The following is a 21,106-nucleotide window of genomic DNA, read 5'->3' on the forward strand; positions in this document are numbered from 1 at the left end:
GGTCGAGATTTCATTTGCGTGATGTCTCGGCATATGTCCAATCACTATAGATTTGATACGCATCTCCGTCGTATTGGGCTCGGGGAAAGTAGTATCTGTGCCTGTGGTGAAGGTTATCACGACACGTTGTTTGGTCATGCCCTGTACACCGTCACGCCAGGTCTAAACTAATAGCTTCCCTCCGGGCCGAGGGTAGAAGGCCAGCTGTTCCTGTTCGTGATGTATTGGCGAGGCGTGACCTATCCTACATGTCCCTTATATACATTTTCCTAAAATCCATCCATGCCCCAGTCTAGTCCCATTCCTTTCCACCCACATTCAACAAAACGGCAAGTACACGTCGTAGACCTCGATTTTGGAACCAGCAACTGAACCCCACACGAATTCGCCAGGACCTGAGAACCCGAGGCCTTCCGTGCTCAGCGGCACACACCATATAGCCACTTGATCGCCAGCGAACAACAACAACGAACCATAACCCGCAACTAAACCCCTCACAATACCACCAGGACACGAGGATTACTGCATTTCCATGACCATTCGACGATCATTTAACTACAAAACAACGATTGAAAATACACGCTAGTTTTAAGATAGACTTAATTTCAGCTCGTAGTCGGCAGCGAGGATAAAAATTTGCTTTCAGATTTTAAGTCATCAGATATAATTGGCGCCGTTAAACATTAAATTGTATTTGTGCCGTGTCAAATAAACGATATATGAAGAAAAAAAAATTATGTGATTGAAGTAGTTAAGATTTTTCATCATGTGTAACCGCAAATTTCAGCATTTGCAAGCCAAGAAAAATTCAACATTGCCTCAAGAACGTGTTGGTGGCCCTGAGACGGGCTGGTTGTAATTTATACTTGTTCTCGTGCTGGGTGGTAGCAGATAACAGAAATGCAGCACTCACGCTAACATTTTCTTCTTCCAAGCCGCACAACACGACACAATACATGTTATTTCGTTGCTTCTATGAGAGCTTTATCGGTCCGGCTCGACAGAATCTTCACAAGAAATCATTTTTGTACATCCGTGTAACGAAACTGAAAAAATCTGGTGAAACTAAAAATTATTACTTGGTCGGTGGAGGACCTACCAAAACTAAACCTCGATCGCTGGGCAACACCATCGGCGATCTAGTGAGGGTGGGCAACACTAGCCTCTTTTAAACGGCTAGCAAGGCCGTGAGCTGCTTTCTCGCTCTCAGGGTCGGCTCTGACATCGAAGGGCTGATCAAAGAATTGGATGTTCGGGCAATGAAAGGACAATAGTTAATTTTAATACTATATTAACCTGCTATCCACCTACACGATCGCAAGTTTTACTGTGCCGGCCGGGCTTTCGCTGCTGCTTCTGTTGCTTCGGGTGCTGACGATGCTCGTTGCTGCTGGACTTTCATGCTGCTTGGCTTGTTCACGCAGCGGTTAACGCTGCCGCTGCCTCTGCTGCCGTTGATCGGACTCTGCTACTGTGGCTGGATACTTGGGGAACGGTTTATTCCCGCTCTAATGGGCTAGGGGTTTACTCTGTCCCATCTCCGGTGCGTTTCCTGGGGGGAATAAGGCTCCCGTGGCCTAATCCACTCAACCCATCCCGTGAAACCGGACCAAGGGAGTATTTGCCGCCAAGTCGGCTGCTGGTAACCGCTTACTTCCGATCCGTATCTAAGATACAATTCCGGGTCCTGATTGTGCAAACACGTGGGATGATTTTGGGGGTTCAACATTGTAGGGTTAGGGCTACTGTGTTTCTAATTTAAGGTCCGTTGGCATACCTGATTCGACAATTCTCCGAAAATTAACACAATTTGCTGTACTGTAGTAATTGAAGAGGAGTATCTTCTTTTTATTTTTAACTAACTTGAACTTTATTCTAAGGCCACTCAACTATTGGCACATTCGACCTTTCTCTGATGGTAGCACAAGTGTAAAAGGACTCTACTATTCGTTGGACCCAGTAGCTTGCCCAAATTTCCTCTTTTTTCTTAGTATAAATTTCCCATTATAACGCCGGGAGCATTTCTTCTGACAGCCTACTTGGGTGGTGCGTTTTATTCAGCAGCATCAGGGTTGCGTATCGAGTGGATTTGTTTCTAACTGTTCTACGGGAGTGTATATTTAATTTTGAACTATCCTTCTTTTAGCTTTTAAGTTTTTAATAACTACTTAACAAAAATGTTTTAGCCTCAACGGTAACAAAATAAATGTGGGGCTTATCGGAAAATCGCTCTGAGCCAGAATGAATGTGATGTACTTTTCGTATATTAGTATTACGACATGCGAAATAAATTTTTTCGAAAGTTGTAGAACGGCATAACTGGAAATAATTAAGTCACATATATTTTTCCAGTTATCCCATTCCACAACGTTTGATAATTTTGTTATGTCAGAATCGCGCGCTATCTGACCATGAAGCAGTTATGCGATAATTTAATGAGAATTGCAACTACAGCAACTAGCCATTTTCAAGGCTACTAAATGTATTTGGAAGAGCATAATGAATGGTTACTAAACTGCAACTATGGTTCGATGCTGCTGCAATTGCGCAGCAGTGTGATGTTCATTACGATTCGTTGATACTGTGCATCAGTATCGGTATATGCGAAACAAATCCGATTTCAAACAGAATAGTTCGGCAAATTCTGCTCACGGTGCTGAGTCCGTTTTAGGAAATTCATAACACTACATTAACAAGGACACGAAAACGGGAACATTTTCTTCCTTCAAGCCGCGCAACACACGATACATGTTATATTGTTGCCTTTATTAGGCAACAATATGTTGGCAGGAGTAATGTAACAATTCATTGGAGCAGCAAACGTACGGCGGTCTGAACTTTGCGACAAGTGTAACAGTAGAACGTTTGTTGTAATTCGCCAAACGGGAAGCATCCAAAAATGTTTCTCCTTACGAGGTTAGACCAGTTGTGACAAATTTCCTGGCTCCTTTGTCACTTGTCTCCGGTGCCATCTCAATGATGATACATTTCGTCGGTTTCGTGCAACACTGGCACAACTCGAAAAACATAGTTTCGAGAAAAACGCGTTTGAAAATTTGCGTCGAAAATTTATTTTTCGATTTTCAAGGAAACTTTGAAGTTTAAGATTATCAATCCTTATGTAACACTTTTAGGTCTATTATGCACATATTTTGAGAACGTTGTCCAAGTTAAAACCTTATTTTTACTAACTTTATGGAGAAACTTCGATTTGTGCAGCAAAGGCACTTTTACACATAACTGATTTTTTGGGAATTTTGAAACGGGGTTTCGTGGGATGAAACTTTACTATATTTAGCATCGTTTGCCATCAAAAACTCAAAAATGCAAAATTTTGAGTTGTGCCAGTGTTGCATGAAGCTGACGATTTGTTGGGAGGTACGCAGTTGACGATAAAATAATGCGCTTTCACACTCAAATTTCGCTTACATACCGACGAATACAGATGTATTTTTCGTACATTAGTATTACGACATTCGAAATAATATTTTTCAAACGTTGTAGAATGGTATAACCGTAAATAGTTAAGCCACACCCCTTTTCCCAGTTATACCATTCCACAACGTACGAAAGATTTGTTATGTCAGAGCGGATATCGCGCGCTATCTGACCATTAGGCATTTATGCGATAATTAAATGAAAATTGCAATTGCAGCAACCGGCCTTTTAAATTTAAAATTGTTGCTTGAATCGTTCTGGTCTCCAATTTCAGTTTCGTTGAGTTTGCTTTTTGCTTAGATAGGAAAATTTTACCCAATTCGCTAAATTAAATGATTGTCTTGGTAGTGCAGCTACGAACAAAGGTTTGATTCGAACAAAAGTTTGATTCGAATATGTATGAAATGACAGCGATTAAATTATTATTTATTACAAAAGTTCACATCAATGGACAACGTAATTATAATTCCCTAACAAAAAAAAAACGTCTCAGCATTCAGAAATGCACTGTTGGATAAACTTGCAACAGATACTGGAGTTGCAATTCCCTCCACTATTTGTTTTATTGGAATATAATAATACGGTAGTCAACGTCATGCGGTCGTGTCTTGAATACCACCCTCCTACTATTTTTGCTCCTTGGACCATAACACTCGTCAACAAAAACGCTGCCCTAAGGCTCAAAATAGTTGCTATAGTGAGATTATAGCTTTTTAACCATTTCTGTGAAAATTGGTGCTTCTGGTCAGTGTAGAAATGCATCAACTTACGTCAAAGTGTCGATTAGTCATTGCTCACTGGGTTCGTTGCCTCAACGTTATGTTTACGAGAAAACTCAACTTGAGTCTCCGAAAAAATGAAGGTAGCTTAGGGCACCAAAATTCACAGGTTTAGTTAAGAAGCTATAAATTTTCTTATATTTTCAGTGTGAGCTTTAGGGCCACACTTGTGTAGACCAGTGTAATTGTTCAGTAATGACAAGTGCTAGAGAAAAATTGTCACAGGATGTTTGTCAGGAAATTATATAAATTTTTATTTGGAAATAATGGAAAAATAAAATTTGAGATCCAACCGTGGATTATTTTTCAGAAATAAAAAGTTATATTAAAAAATTGATCATCTCAGATTTCTTCAAAACAAGTTTTTTAGATCGATAAATCAGTTGTCAAAAACTCTTCTTCATAAGAACGAACATTCTTCGTTTGGAATAACGGTCTATATATATTCCAAACGTTGTATTTTACAAAGGGTAATAGAAATGAAAAGCTGAGGAAACAAATTACACTGGGAATTTTTTAAACTATTCAAGGTTTTATGCTTCAAACTTATATACGTTTAGAAACATATCGTTAACGCCATGACGAGCTGTTGAGCAGTGGTTCAACAAAATTGACAAATGTGGAATTCAGTTTTTAAATAGTTTATTTGACACGGCACGATACAATTTATGTTTAACTGAGCCAAGTACATTTTTTTTTTCAAATTCTAAATTAGCAGGGAAAAGAGGGATGCCTTTTTTTATTCTCGCGGCCGACTACGAGCTAGTGGGGATTTAAGGTGAGAGGAGGGGTGTTACAATTTTGTTTTTAACTATTTCATATTACAGAATGTATTCATTTGTACATGGCTAACCAGTGATGTTCTATTTGAGCAGTTTTGGTCTGAGGTGTCTGCGTAAACATAGAGATGCCGAGTCTTCGTTTTAGTGTCTCCAGCCGGGTGTATCATTCTCTTTCAGTTTGTGACAGAAATTGTATTCTAGCAAATAGATAAAAGAAATCAAATTTTAATGCCAGCATTTTTTATAAACCCGTATAGCTGTGTCATGTACTGGAGATCACCGCTTCCCAGAATGTCTCTAACGACTACGTTCGGTTGTTTTCCTCGGGCCCGAAGGGAATCTATAAGCTCAGACCTAACACCACAGTATTCGGTACACGACCAAACAACATGCTCGATGTCATGGTAGCCATCGCCACAAACGCAGTGATTACTGTCTACAAGCCCTATACGAAAGAGATGCGTGTTTAACGTATAGTGATTGGACATAAGTCTGGACATCCAACCCCTTGAACCATGCTTTCGTCGATACCTTAGGAAAAATGGAATGTAGCCACCGTCCCAGTTCATCTGAGATCCATGATGATTGCCAACTGTTAAGTGTTCTCTGACGCAAAATACTATAAAATTCATCATAAGCAATTGGTCTTACATAAATGTCGCCATCAATAGCACCCACCTTAGCTAAAGCGTCAGCCTTTCCATTGCCCGGAATGGAACAATGAGAAGGGACCCACGCTAAGGTAACCCGGTAATTTTTAACTGTTAAAGCACTTAAAAACCGCCGTATTTTCCCCAGGAAATACGGGGTGTGCTTCACAGTCTTCATCGATCGCAGAGCCTCAATGGCACTGAGACTGTCTGTGAAGATGAAGTAGTGGTCTATGGGCAGGATTTCGATGATCCCAAGAGAGTACTGAATGGCAGCAAGTTCTGCGACGTTCACGGAAGCACGAGCATCGAGTTTGTAGGAGGCGGTGAAATTTTCGTGGAAAACACCGAAGCCAGTGGACTCATCTAGATTAGATCCGTCAGTGTAAAACCTTTTATCATAACTAACATGTTTGAACTTATAGGAAAAAAATTTAGGGATCTCTTGGGGTCGCAATTGATCCGGGATACCAGAAATGTCTTGTTTCATGGTGGAGTCGAAGAATATAGCTTTATTAGAAGTATCTAAAAGTGCGACATTGGAGGAATCGTATGAAGAAGGGTTAATATCTTGAGCCATATAGTCAAAATATAAAGTCATAAACCTGGATTGAGATTGAAGGTCGACCAACCTCTCGAAATTTTCAATTACTAATGGGTTCATAACTGTGCATCGAATTAGAAACCGGTAAGAGAGAAGTTTCAACGGAAGAATACCCGCTAGCACTTCAAGACTCATCGTATGGGTCGACTGCATGCAACCTAAGGTAATACGCAAACAACGATATTGTATTCGTTCCAGTTTGATCAAATGTGTGTTTGCTGCGGAGCGGAAGCAGAAACACCCGTACTCAATTACAGACAATATCGTTGTTTGGTAAAGCCTTAGAAGGTCTCCTGGGTGGGCTCCCCACCAGGTTCCGGTAATCATACGAAGAAAATTAATCCTCTGTTGGCATTTTCGTGTCAGATACCTAATATGGCAAGCCCAGGTGCATTTAGAGTCGAACCAGACCCCGAGATATTTAGCGACTAAAACCTGAGTGATTGTTTTACCCGTTAGTAGGAGCTGCAGTTGAGCTGGGTTTTGCTTCCTAGAAAAAACGACCCAGCTTAAGAGCCCATTCAGACAAATTGTCTAAGGTATCTTGCAATGGTCCTTGCAGATCGTTGGCCTCACTTCCAGTAATGGATACAACGCTATCGTCTGCAAGTTGCCGTAGCGTGCATGAATTTGCAAGACATTTATCGATGTCATTGACGTAAAAATTATATAAGAGAGGGCTTAAACATGAGCCCTGGGGAAGACCCATGTAACTAATTCGGGAAGTTGTCGAATCACCATGTGAGAAATACATATGCTTTTTTGACAACAAATTGAGCAAAAAATTATTCAAATTTGGTGAAAGTCCCTGCGAATGAAGTTTCTCGGTTAAAACTTCAACAGAGACAGAGTCAAAAGCCCCCTTAATATCCAAGAATGCAGAAGCCATTTGCTCTTTTCGAGCAAAGGCGAGTTGAATTTCGGTAGAAAGCAACGCTAGGCAATCGTTCGTTCCTTTGCCCCGGCGAAAGCCAAATTGAGTATCTGAAGGTAAACCATTTGTTTCGACCCATTTGTCTAACCGTAAGAGGATCATTTTCTCCATTAATTTCCGGAGGCAAGAGAGCATAGCAATCGGCCTATAAGAATTGTGATCTGAGGCGGGTTTTCCGGGTTTTTGAATAGCAATGACTTTTATCTCCCTCCAGTCGTGCGGAACAATGTTTAGCTCAAGGAACTTGTTGAACAAGTTCAACAAGCGTCTTTTTGCAGAGTCGGGTAGATTCTTCAACAAGTTGAATTTAATTCTATCCAACCCTGGAGCTTTATTGTTGCACGAAAGGAGAGCCATTGAAAATTCCAACATCGAAAATGGAGGCTCTTCCGTTGCTACTAAAAACGCGTCGCGAAAGGTCTTCTGTTCGGGGACAGAGTCCGGACAGACCTTTTTGGCGAAATCGAGTATCCAGCGATCTGAATACTCCTCGGACTCATTCCAAACGTTACGATTCCGCATGCGCCTGGCGGTATCCCAAAGAGTGCTCATCGCTGTTTCCCTCGACAACGCGTTCACAAACCGCCGCCAGTATCCGCGTTTTTTTTGCTTTTATCAAGCTCTTCATTTGTCTATCCAGTACATCGTACTTTCGGAGCAAATCGATAGTGCCTTGTTCTCGGAAGGCCAAATACACCGAGAACCTCCGCGCGTACAGGTCTGAGCACTCTTTGTCCCACCACTTGGAGGGAGGGCGCCGTCTAATCGTTACCCCGGGTATCAGTTTCGTCTGTGCTTGAGTCGCGGCGTCGATGATCAAGCCAGAAAGGAACGCGTATTCTTCCTCCGGAGGAAGTTCCACGTGGGACTCGACTCTTTGCGATATTATGGTCTCATAGGACTTCCAATCAATGTTACGTGTGAGGTCATACGCAATATTGATTGGATCCGTTGGAGTTGACCCATTAGCAATTGAGATAACGATTGGTAGGTGATCACTACCGTGGGGATCATTGATTACTTTCCACTGGCAATCTAACGCTAGTGATGTCGAGCAAAGGGATAGGTCAAGCACGCTTTCGCGTGCTGGAGGATTAGGTACACGTGTCGCTTCCCCAGTATTCAAAAGTGTCATATTGAAGTCGTCGATTAAGTTACAGATTAAAGAAGATCGGTTGTCGTCGTACAGCGACCCCGATAGCGAACAGTGAGAATTAAAATCTCCCAATATCGAAAGAGGCGCGGGAAGCAACTCTGCTATATCAGTGAGATGCCTCTGTTCAATCCGCGCGGATGGAGGGATATATAACGAAACAAGGCATAGGTCTTTTCCATTCATATTCGTTTGAATGGCAACGACTTCAATATTCGAGATCGAGGGGAGGTCGATTCGGAAGAAGGAATAGCACTTTTTAATCCCTAAAAGTACCCCTCCACCGTGTGAGTCTCGATCTCGACGAATAATGTTAAAATCGTGGAAATTGAGTTGATCGTTTGAATTGAGAAAGGTTTTACAGAGCGCAAATGCGTCACAATTGTATGTATTTATTAAATGAGAAAATAGATCGAATTTGGGGATGATACTTCTGCAATTCCACTGTAATACAGTGATAAAATTCCCAACGTCTCTCGCTGTATTAGTCATCGAAAGATATGATAGCTGAAATAAGGGCCAAGTTGCTGCTAGTTGCTTCAAAAAGGTTTTCACTGTAGGAAGAAGGGCAAGAAGAATATTTTGTAGGGGATCTGGTATGTTGAATGTTTTAAATATCCAGTCCACAATATCAGAAAATTTTATGAACCCTGTTTCTTTTTTATCTTCTGATCGAGAAATGGGTGCACGAGGGGTTTTTGGTGCCCCAGGAAGCGGTGGGTACTCCTGGTTTGATTTAAAATTGAAACCGGGAGGTACTTGCTTCGGTTTTTCTTCACCGCTTCCTTTTTGTGATGGCTTATTGGTCATTCCGCTAGGGGTTATCTTGCGACCTTTGCGAGAAAGATTAGGAGAGTTGACCATTCTCCGCTTCCTAGATCCTTCTGGCATGGCATAAGAACACCCTTCGACGGGATCGTCAGATGTACCCTCATCGGTTGGCAAAAAGGAAAAGATGTTTCCTGTCGAGGGTGGCTCAGCACTCTTCAGCATTTCTGCGAAAGAGCGCTTTGATCGTTCCTTGAGGGAACGCTTAATTTTTTCCTCGCGCTGTTTGTACGCGGGACACGCCGAAAGGTCATGCCGAGTTCCTTCACAGTAAAGACACTTTTCAGTATCCTCACTGCAAGCGGTCTCAGCATGATTGCCTCCGCACTTGCTGCAGCGTGCCTTGTTGCAGCAGTAGGTGGCTGTATGACCTAACTGCTTGCAGTTTTGGCAATGCATGACCCGCGGTACGAACAGGCGTACAGGCAGACGAACCCTTTCCAAAGAGATGTAGTTCGGCAGTGCGGATCCGGCGAATGTTACACGGAAGGAATCCGAAGGGGAGAATTTCTTCTTTCCTTCTTCGATGGATACTGAATGCAATTGCTTGACATCCAGTATCTTTATATCTTGAATCAGGGGGTTCTTGAAGCAGCCAACCCCGTGACGCAAAATGTCATCGACTGTGAGGCTTCCTTCGGTAACCACACCGTCGATCTCCACGATGTACACGCGGTACTCTCTCGTGAAGAGCTCGTAGCTAGCAATTGCGTTTGCTTGCTTTAAGCTACTCACAACAACTCGCAGTTTGTTCGGTCTAACCTTTGTGATATCGGTTACGTCCGAAAACTGTTTTGCCAGGTCCTTGCCGATTTGAATAATATTTAGAGGCTTCTTTATGGGCCTGGAGTAAACAACGAACGGACCTTTCGAAGCATCTGGGTAAGCTTTCACCCGTGTTGCTGGTACCCTTGGTACGGGGCTAGGTAGCGGGGAAGGTAGAGGGGAATTGATGGGGGAGATCTCAATCCCTTCCCCATTTGTTTCCACATCCAGGAATAGTTGCACCTGCATGTCGTCCATTTTGCGGGAGCATTACGCTCTACCGCACACAAACGATAAATATTGGAATGTGGGGGTGGGGTCAAGTAGTTGCTATTAAATTTTAAAAACAATTTTTCAAACTACAATGGATCAAAATAAAAAAAAGGCAGTAATACTAATACTAATAACAATAGTAATAATAATAATAATAATAATAATAATAATAATAATAATAATAATAATAATAATAATAATAATAATAATAATAATAATAATAATAATAATAATAATAATAATAATAATAATAATAATAATAATAATAATAATAATAATAATAATAATAATAATAATAATAATAATAATAATAATAATAATAATAATAATAATAATAATAATAATAACAATAATAATAATGATAATAATAAAAATAATAATAATAATAATAATAATAATAATAATAATAATAATAATAATAATAATAATAATAATAATAATAATAATAATAATAATAATAATAATAATAATAATAATAATAATAATAATAATAATAATAATAATAATAATAATAATAATAATAATAATAATAATAATAATAATAATAATAATAATAATAATAAAAAGCTCGTAGTCGGCAGCGAGGATAAAAAATTTGCTTTAGTTTTTAAGTCATCAGATATAATTGGCGCCGTTAAACATTAAATTGTATTTGTGCCGTGTCAAATAAATGTTATGTGAAGAAAAAAAAAAAAAAAAAAAAAAATAATAATCATAATAATAATAATAATAATAATAATAACAATAATAATAATAATAATAATAATAATAATAATAATAATAATAATAATAAAAATAATAATAATAATAATAATAATAATAATAATAATAATAATAATAATAATAATAATAATAATAATAATAATAATAATAATAATAATAATAATAATAATAATAATAATAATAATAATAATAATAATTATAATAATAATTATTATTATTATTATTATAATAATAATAATAATAATAATAATAATAATAATAATAATAATAATAATAATAATAATAATAATAATAATAATAATAATAATAATAATAATAATAATAATAATAATAATAATAATAATAATAATAATAATAATAATAATAATAATAATAATAATAATAATAATAATAATAATAAAAATAATAATAATAATAATAATAATAATTATAATAATAATAATAATAATAATAATAATAATAATAATAATAATAATAATTATAATTATAATAATAATAATTATTATTATTATTATTATTATTATTATTATAATAACAATAATAATAATAATATTAATAATAATGATAAAAATCTTAAAGTGAATACTTCACCGAACGTCTAAGTCACGACCTCACGGCTGATAGTAGGATTAATCGAGCGTCTCCGCAGAACAAACAATGATGATCCAGCTTCGTGTTGTGACCAGTGCTGATAAAAGTCATTTTCCCCAGCAAAATTCTTCGAAAATTACAGCCAATCATTTTCAATTTTCACTTCCAATGATCGCAGCACTCTTTCAAATACACTAGATTTTCGTCCTAGTAACGTGCTGTTATACTCAGATGAAATAGATCGCGCGCATCGTTCACGGTTACGGAATAAAATTTAACGACAAAACCAACCAAATGATCTTCACTTCAAAGCGAAAAAGAATAACAAACAGTCCACTCAACCAAAATGAACCTCACCGAAACACTTTTTCACTGACACTGACCGATGCCATGACAATCTTCGTTAACTGATAAACTGATTTTGTTGTCTTGCTTTCATCGCATGAAATATAATGAGGTGTTTTGACAGTTCACTTCCATGCAAAAAGCGGGAAGGGAGAACTCTGAAAGGATTGTAAAAAAATAACGTTTATGGATGCTTTTTTTCACTTTCACTCAAGAGTGTCAACAAATATCAACCCTGGTTGTGACACAGTGGCCGTATCCTATACGCGACCTTGTAGATGCCACTTGTAGTTGGCATCTACAAGGCATCTTCCACCCGCTCGATCGTATGGTGGTCCGTGCTGCTAGCGGGGTAACAGCGGTGCGGGAGAATTATTCGTGCTGATATATCAGCTGCGTATCAGATCACTGGCGGGGTAACCTGCCCCTACCAGTGTGCAGAAGATGTTTCTGCCGATAAACTGCAGGCTATCGCGCAGCACAAGAACTAATCGACAAAAAAAACACCCGTACGATAACTCGTGTATTGTTATTTTGCGAACTCAAACGGAGATGAACAATTTGCGTCTAATCGAGACGAAAGCAAAACAACGAATGATGAAATGTGGAATTCGATAAGCGTAATAAAATAAAACTTCTGTCGACGAAAACGACCCATTCGCCTACGTGCAACGACCAGCATGCGAATATAGCAAATTTGTACATTTTCATATGGGGGGGGGGGGGGGTGTTTTATTATCTGGGACGTGGGAGTCATGAGAGAAGAAAGTCAAAATGTCACGTGCAACAAAACGAAGCAGCATCCCTGGTTTGAATAGACAATGAAACACACTTAAAAATACTGCGTACGTCTCAATCGATAAGATGTGATTGTGTAATAGAATTCCATTTGATTTATCTCCGTTTAATATGAAACAAACCCATGAAATATTTCTGGTGAGTGGAAAAATTACGTTCAACATCTTTGCTTCTCACGATACAACCCACGCTAATGTTTTTGGAAATCTGAGTTTCCCAAGTATAAAGTTACGGCAGAATGAATTGGTGCCAAATAGAAACAAAGGAAATTGCTACCTCTCTTCCCTTCGGGGCAATGTTCGGTACTCAGAAGATAACGAAGGAGCATTTCATTCTTCATGGAATTCACAGCAGAAAAAAATAAAAGCAAAGAGTACGCCCAATTATTAGAAAGAAAAACACTTTTCCATGGTCATGTAATGTTATACATACAACTTTCGACGGCTTTTGATGTGTTAAAAGTCAGCAGGGCTTTTGTTTCGAATGGAATGCAGCAGTTTTTTGCTGTTCTTGCTTCAGGAGTTTTCAAAGTTGCTTTGTTTTGTGATAGCATTTGGTTTCATCTGCAAGAACTGGTTTTGGTACGTAACATTCGGTAAAGTATTTAATTACATGTTCGTAGAATGTGTGCTATCTGATGATTTAGATTTATGCTTCAGTGAATAATTGTGCTGGGAACGCACGGTACCTAGTAATGTCATGGAGGTTAAACTACGAGAAAAGAGTGTCAAACTCGAAGGTAAGTACCTATATCTAAATGTATTTATTTATTCATTTTCAGTTTTAATTTTTCAAAATTCTCATTGCCGAAACATCGGTAAGCATATTTTAGCACCTCAGCAAAAAAAGAATTAACGAATTTTCATATCTTGATGCTGCCATAATTCTTGGCAAGAATCAAAAATGTTAGTAGAAAAAATTGATACAAGACTGGCGCCTTTTTTCTTATTCCTATTTCGGTTTGCCATTTCAAAAAAAATCTCCTTTTATTCTATCGCTCTTGAATAAGAGATTTTTTCTCTTCTTTACACAGTACATAGTAAAAGCTGACGAAGTAAAGCTTAAATACCAGCACATCACCTATTCTATAAACACGTCACGAACATGCTCAGCAGCATAGAAGCAAATAACAATGCCTCAATAATAAGCGCAACACGTACAAGTTCAACACGAACGACATGATGTTACGACAATGCCTGAACATAGGCCCCATGGAAAGTGTCAAATGGTGATCGTAATTAGGAACGAAAGTTCGATTCCTAATTGAATGTCAACTGCTTAATTTCCTCTTCCGTTTCGTTCAATGTCGATCCAACTAAACAGAATCAATCGATTATTGTTCAGCCATGCCAAGTAACAGCATGACATATCTCATGGCTTCGTTAAGGCAAACCGCAACTCTGGAACAATATGGTATGTATTACTATTGAACGGATCTTGTGTCTTGAGCGGTAAAGACGTTGAACAAATTGAAAACCCTTCCAGCGCAAAGCAAAATTTCGTGGAGTTAGTTGTCCAGCTATTCGACCACATACCACAGGTTAAAAGTGCTTGCCGGACAAAAAAGATTCCTCCTAACATAATTTATTTCAGATTATGAAAAGAGTAAGTTTGATATGTTCTACCTTAGCATATTAAATTTCAACAATTTTAAGTTTATTAAGTTTAATGTTTATTGACAACATTCATGTCTAATATTCGTAGATTTAATTCTTTCAAGTTCAACATATTTGAAATAAACGTATTAGTTTTCGAGTAAGTCATAATTAATATAAACCACTTTACAATATTCAAGTTCAACACGTTCATGTTTTATTTATTTGGATTCACCGTTCTCGAATTTATTCGCATTAATTGTTCAACTATTCGAAAATGTCCCCCACCAATTTCAGTATCGATTCGCATTTCGAAAATTGTGCGAATACGACTTTTTGGATTTCAGTCCTATTCCATGGCACGTAGAAATATGGTGTAACGGCATGTCATATAACTAGCAGAATCAGCATTGCACAGTGTTTTAATGTATTGGTAAGATATTCAAATATTGATTACAACCATAACGTTTTTCGGAGAAGTTTTAAGATATCATCAAAACGCATCTTTAGAAAGATGGATGATCAATCCACCTTTAAGTGAAATAAAACCTAAATTAATCCACCTAGCGGTCAGACTCAGCCTTTCTCATTCAAATTTATTATTTGTAAAAATAGATTTACATGAATGCTTAAATCCAAAAAGGTATATTCACTCTTTGGGTTCTAAAATATTGAAATTGAAGTATAAAATATGAAATTTGACGTAATGTTAGTGCTTCAGAAATAGCGAAATATAAGAAATGACTCTTAATTTCGAACAACTAATCACGAGCGATGCCGAGAACGTTCAAATAGTACGATACCACATTTAAATCATGTTGAGGATATATATATTGACCAAAGCAGCTATAGTGTTGAATAGTCTTTGAATTTCTTTTCTTTACAAAACTTTTGAACAGAATATCAAATTTTTATGAAGTTTGTTATTTGTAAGTTTGAGAGATGACTCGTTTGTATGACACTAGTTATGTTCAAATAAGTCGTGTAATACTTGAGATAATAGACTTTCGTTGTTTTACAAATTAAAACATAACGGTTGCTTAAGTTTGATTACAATCAAATGAAAAGAGAACGTATGGGGGAGCCAAACTTTGAAACCACGTGTTCAATCATAATTCATCAGTTAACCCTTAACTATCCCGTTCATTCGATATCAATATTGTTCAAATCTGTTGTGTAGTTTCTAAGATAATGAAGTTTAGTGATTTTCACATTTCGATACATTACAGACGAAGTTACATTCCGATTACAGCAAAATTCAATAGGGTGTTATGACGCAGCTAGACCTTTTATTTGATACAAATTCTGTAGAAATCGGGTCAACCATCTCTGAGAAAAGTGAGTGAGCCCAAGTAGTCACCAAGTAGGGTCTCATGGGGCAACAAGACCTTCCATATGACACTGATTTTATGAAAATCGGTCCAGCCATCTCTGAGAAACATGAGTGAGATTAAACAGTCTCCAGAACACGTTTCTTTCTGTAACTTCTGAACCATATGTTCAATCTTCATGAAATTCAAAAGTTGAGGGTTTTTAGGTAGCCCGTTCATTTGAAACCAATTTTGTTCAAATCGGTTGTGCAGTTTCTGAGGAGTTGATGTTTCGTGATTTTTACATTTTGATACATAACCTCTAAACTAGAAATCAGATCACAATAAAATTCAATAGGCTTTTATAGGGCAACTAGACCTTTCATTTGCAATTGATTTCATTGGAATCGATTCAGCCATCTCTGAAAAAATCGAGTGAGATTGGGAGAGCGTTACACACACACATGCAGAAAATGCTCAGCTCGTCGAACTGAGTCGATAGATTAACGACATTCGGCCCTTTTGAGCACTTTTACACCTTTAGTTTTTGCAGTGATTGCTATACCTTTCTAGGAGACAGGCAAAAAGTGAAATGATAGAAATGACTTTTAATTTCAACTTCAATCCCGAGCAAGGCCGCAAACATTGAAATAGTACAATATTAAATTTAAATGATGTTGAGGCCACATATTTTGATCGTAGCTATAGTTTTAAACAGTCTGCGGGTTACGTTTCTTTCTATAACTTTCAAACCACATGTTTGAACGTTATGAAATTCATTGTTTAAGGGTTTGAAAGTTATTTGAATTCAACTATGTTCATAGCCTTGAGATATAAGAGCGTTTTTCACATTCTGACGCAGCGCCAAAACTAAAAGTTTGATTACAATGAAATTCAATAGCAACCTAAGCGGCAAATAGACCGTTCATTTGACACCAAGATAGAAAGAACCGGTCAGACCATCTCTGAGAAAAGTGAGTTCGAAAGAAAGGGGCACATACACACGTACACACCCACTTACAAACATATACACCTATACATGCATATATGCAGAAAATGCTCGATTCGTCGAACTGAGTTGAGTAGTATATGACATTCGTCCATTTCAATCATTTTTCTACCTTTTAATTAGCCAGTGATCGTTAGGAGAAAGTCAATATGTTTACTTTCATTATGTGATTTCACATTTTTATGAACAACGGACACAGTTACAATCCGATTGCAATGAAATTCAATAATAATCTATGGGGCAACTAGACCTTTTATTTGACACTAATTTTGTGAAAATCGGTTCAGCCATCACTGAGAAAAATGAGTGAGTTTAAACAACCTCAGGATAACTTTTCTTTACATAACTTTTGAACCAGATGTTCAATCATAACGAAATTCAAAAGTTAAGGGTTCTGGGGACAGCCCAATTATTTGAAACCAGTTTTATTGTAATCGGTTGTGTGGTTTCTGAGATATTGATGTTTCGTGATTTTCACATTTTGATACATAACCTCTAAACTAAAAATCCGATTACAATGAAATTCAATAGCAACCTATGGCGCAACTAGACCTTTCATTTGCAATTAATTTTATGAAAATCGGTCCAGCCATCTCTGAGAAAAGTGAGTGAGAAAAAAAAGTTGCACATACACACACACATACACACATACATACATACATACAGAAAACGCTCAGTTTGTCGAAAGAAGTCGAGAGGTATATGACATTCGGCCATTGGGACCACTTTTATACCTTCGGGTTTTTCAGAGATTGCTATACCTTTCTAGGAGAAAGGCAAAAACTGCTGGAGAGAATTTTGTGTTTTTTTTTTTTTTGGAAGAGTTATACTTACTTCATCTCGTCCGTGGATGGTGGATCTACAGCCTGGCCGTCTTTGATTTATCGGTAATCAGGTGAGGAACCTGATACGTGCACATTGACAGGGGCAGACACGATTCGGTTTCTAATTCCGTTGATCATTTTGTAGATGCTCCCCGAATCGTACCTGAAAAAGCAGCCCTCTGCCTGCCCAAGAACACGCTCTCAATGCTGACGTTTCTTCTGGCGATGGAGGCTCTTTTCAGCGACTCTAGCTGCTCGATATCTTCTTCCGCTCTAACGTGTCACAGCCGTTGAAAACATGTGACCTCTGGCGCGATTCTTCACATTCGTCGCTTGCTGGCACTCAGCGTCAAATCACTCACAGGACGTGTTTGTCGCAGCTGTACTCAACACTTCTCGCGCATGATACTGATCGTACTGTGGATCTGTCTCCACTGTTTGTTCAGGTTCCCACCTACTTGCCCTCTAGTTGATCTATTGCAACCAACAGCCAAATCCTAGAACTGCAATTCTGTTGAACAGAAATAATAAATTTGTTCCCATTACAGAGGTCATCCAACGGGATTTGGTTGCCATTGCGGTAGAAGTCCCAACGACTTACGATACCCAAGAGATGGTCGCTGACTCCGCTTACTTCCCGGGGGACGTGGACGACATACCACTATCCGAAGTCACAGCGCTTGTGCGGTACTGCCGAAGCATCTACAAGCCATTCATCGTGGGCTGCGATGCCAAAGCGCACCACATAGTCTGGGGCAGCTCGGATGTCAACACACGAGATGAGTACCTACTTCTAACAATGTTAATGTATGCAATGTAGGGAACGAGCCAACATGTAGTAATGCTATTATACAAGAGGTTTTAGACCTCACTCTATGTAGCGCCTCGATTACGGAGAAAGTAAAAAACTGGCATATCTCTGTTGAACCCAGTTCATCAGACCATAGATACATCAGATTTGACGTCGACGTCACCTCTCTGAGAAGAGAACACTTCAGGAACCCTAAGAAAACCACTGGAACTGTTATAAGGAACATTTGGTTAACTCGAGAACATCCTGTCACAAAAATCTTCGAACTCTAGCTGAGCTGGACATCGCAGCAAGTGACCTACAGTACAGGACCACGGAATGTTTTTAGGTCAAGCTGTCCGTTATTGAAACGGACAGTCTGTCGTGATGTGCCGTGGTGGAACGAAACTCTCAGCATCCTTCGTCGGGAAGCCAGACGCTTGTTCAACAGGGCCAAAATCACGTTTAACTGGGAGGCCTATAGAGCATCCCTCACAAAATATAACGCTGAGCTACGCAAAGCCGAAATGAGATCTAGAGTTCGATTCTGTGAAGACATTCAAACTCTGCTTGAGGCAACGCGACCGCAAAAAGCGATGTCCAAAGATCATACCAATGGTTTTGGGCAATTGAAAAAGGATAGATAGGAAGATAGGAGCATGACTGTCACAGCCAGAGAAAAATTAGATGTTCTTATGCACATTCACTTTCCTGGCTTGATAGTGACTTCTGAGTCGAACGCTGAAAAGCTACAGAGCCTCGGATACAGACGGATGTCGTCGCGTGACTTCGCAGGGCACGCTCGTCGATTGTTCACGAAGACTCAATCAACTGGGCACTAAGTTTATTCGAGCCTATGAAGTCTCCAGGAGCGGATGGCATTCTACCAATCATTCTGCAAAAACTGGACGGACTCATCATGTCCGAGCTCATCAGCCTTTTTCGAGCCAGCGTTACTCTGGGACATATCCCGGTCAGCTGGCGAAACGTTGAGATGGTGTTTATACCAAAGCCGGGTGATCCCCGAGATTCTGTCGTTAGCGATGTCGGTCGGCACACGGTTGTGGTATCGGGTTTAATTCCCGATCAGGTCAAGGATCTTTTCGAGCTGGGAATTTTCTCTACTCAATTCTGGGGCACGGTGTATCTTTGTACTTATCCTACAATATGCAAAATGTGCCGAAAACAATATCGATAACGAATTCTCTCATCTAATCTAGTTGATCGAGACTGAATTAGCCCCCCCGGCTAGCGTGCGATATTGTTTTGTTGAGCAAAAAGCACAAAACATTGCCCAGAGCCTTCAGTCCTCAACTCTTTCCGAGTTGATGGAAAAAATTACGAATAACTATTACCACAGCGAGTTTCTAAAGTCACCCTTGCATAAGCAACAATATGCTTCGTGACGATGCTTCGTCAAGGTTCAACTTCTTCGTAAGTTACCTCTCAACTCCAGCTATGGAAAACCAATTCCAAAACGGTCACTGGTTTCATCAACCATGTAGTTACAACCAACTAGCTCAACTCCATGAATGAGCTCGAGCATCTTGTAATCTGTGTAAAGCAATCGTGGCCAGCCACGAAAGACAAATATTCTTGACGCAATGGCACTTTTGCCCAATGCCCTTCAAGCATACAAAAAAATCTTGCTCATCAACTTCCTGTGAGTACTCTGCGCTTCTACAGTTGATAACCGCTGGATATATCGTATTTTACTCATTGTCCTGCATTTCAATACGTTGGACAACCGGCGAGGGTCTTGCATACCACGGTCTTGCATACGTATCAACGTTTGGTGAATGACCTTACTTCTGTAACGTCCGGGGCTGTCAACTTAGATATAGCTGGCGAGGCACCGCATTTCATGATTCCGCCGCTCCGGGTCAGACGCTACTGTACGCTGCCCCTAGCATGGAGAGACAGCCGCGTACTTCCCTCCTTCCCAGTCAGTATACGAACAAAGTTTCCACCGGAGGGGTGGGGGGTTACCCGATCTCCGCTATGGTTACTCGTACTCCGGTCGAATATGGAGATGGAGGTTGGGATAGGAGTTGCTGAACAGAGGTGGATAACCATTTAGTAACCTATTTTAAAATATAAAAAAGCAAAGCCTTGGTGCTACATTCCGATTCGGAACTAGACCTTCTGTTTGTTATACACAGACTTCGCAGTTAACCGTTTAGTGTACAGGTCAATTGCGGGGTTAGCGCTATGATCCTACTGACACTAACAGTATCTCCCGAGCCGAGACTCGAACCTACGATGACTGGCTTGTTAGGTCAGCATCGTACCTCGAGACCATCTGGGAGATCAAAAAATATTTAAAAAATATTTTATTTAAAAAGCAAAGTTTTGTATTATTTCACAAGATTGATAGAAATTAGGAAATAAGCAGCACCACGACAAGGCCTCATAAGCTAAGCTTGAAACTTTATACGCGAATAAAATGCAAATAAGAGCAGGTTTAAAGAAAGCGCGAGACGAAGATTTTGTTTATGCACTTCGCTTCGCTTAAACATCGAGTTAAACACAAATATTTATTAAGAAAACTATTTACCCGATTCGTTATATTGGGTTTGTTTGGATAGGATTTACAACATGCTGCGTATTTATAAAAACAGTGTTCAACATTCTGTCTTTTATCTCTATACGCTACACCGGACCCCGTAAATCTACTTCGTCGATTTACCGATATTACCGGACCCCGTGAAGAGTAGGTCTTAATAAATCCGTGTTATATTCAAACCCTTTCATCCTGGTATATTATTCTAGGGTACATTTGAGGGTCTGTTGGACGTGGCTCTACAATATCGTCTGTTCGTAGTTGTGACAATCTCATATCACTTCTATGAGATAAAAAGGTAGTCAAAGAATCCCAAAAGGATGCTAATAATTCCCATCCAAACCCATAAATG

At 38.9% G+C, this 21,106-nt stretch overlaps 1 protein-coding gene and 1 long non-coding RNA gene across 3 annotated transcripts in view; both read right to left on the reverse strand.

Moving 5' to 3' along the window:
• LOC129733268 (uncharacterized) overlaps positions 1 to 12,444 on the reverse strand; it is a 39,112-nt gene extending 26,668 nt beyond the window's left edge. The window contains exon 1 of the long non-coding RNA XR_008729448.1: positions 11,521 to 12,444. This is a non-coding gene — a long non-coding RNA (uncharacterized LOC129733268). The remainder of the gene's footprint in view (positions 1 to 11,520) is intronic.
• The window catches only part of LOC129733265 (calcium/calmodulin-dependent protein kinase kinase 2), a 187,277-nt gene that overhangs the window by 94,185 nt on the left and 71,986 nt on the right, over positions 1 to 21,106 (reverse strand). The gene's annotated exons all lie outside the window — the stretch shown is intronic.

Source organism: Wyeomyia smithii, chromosome 3, assembly GCF_029784165.1.
Source record: "Wyeomyia smithii strain HCP4-BCI-WySm-NY-G18 chromosome 3, ASM2978416v1, whole genome shotgun sequence".
Lineage (NCBI taxonomy): Eukaryota > Metazoa > Arthropoda > Insecta > Diptera > Culicidae > Wyeomyia > Wyeomyia smithii.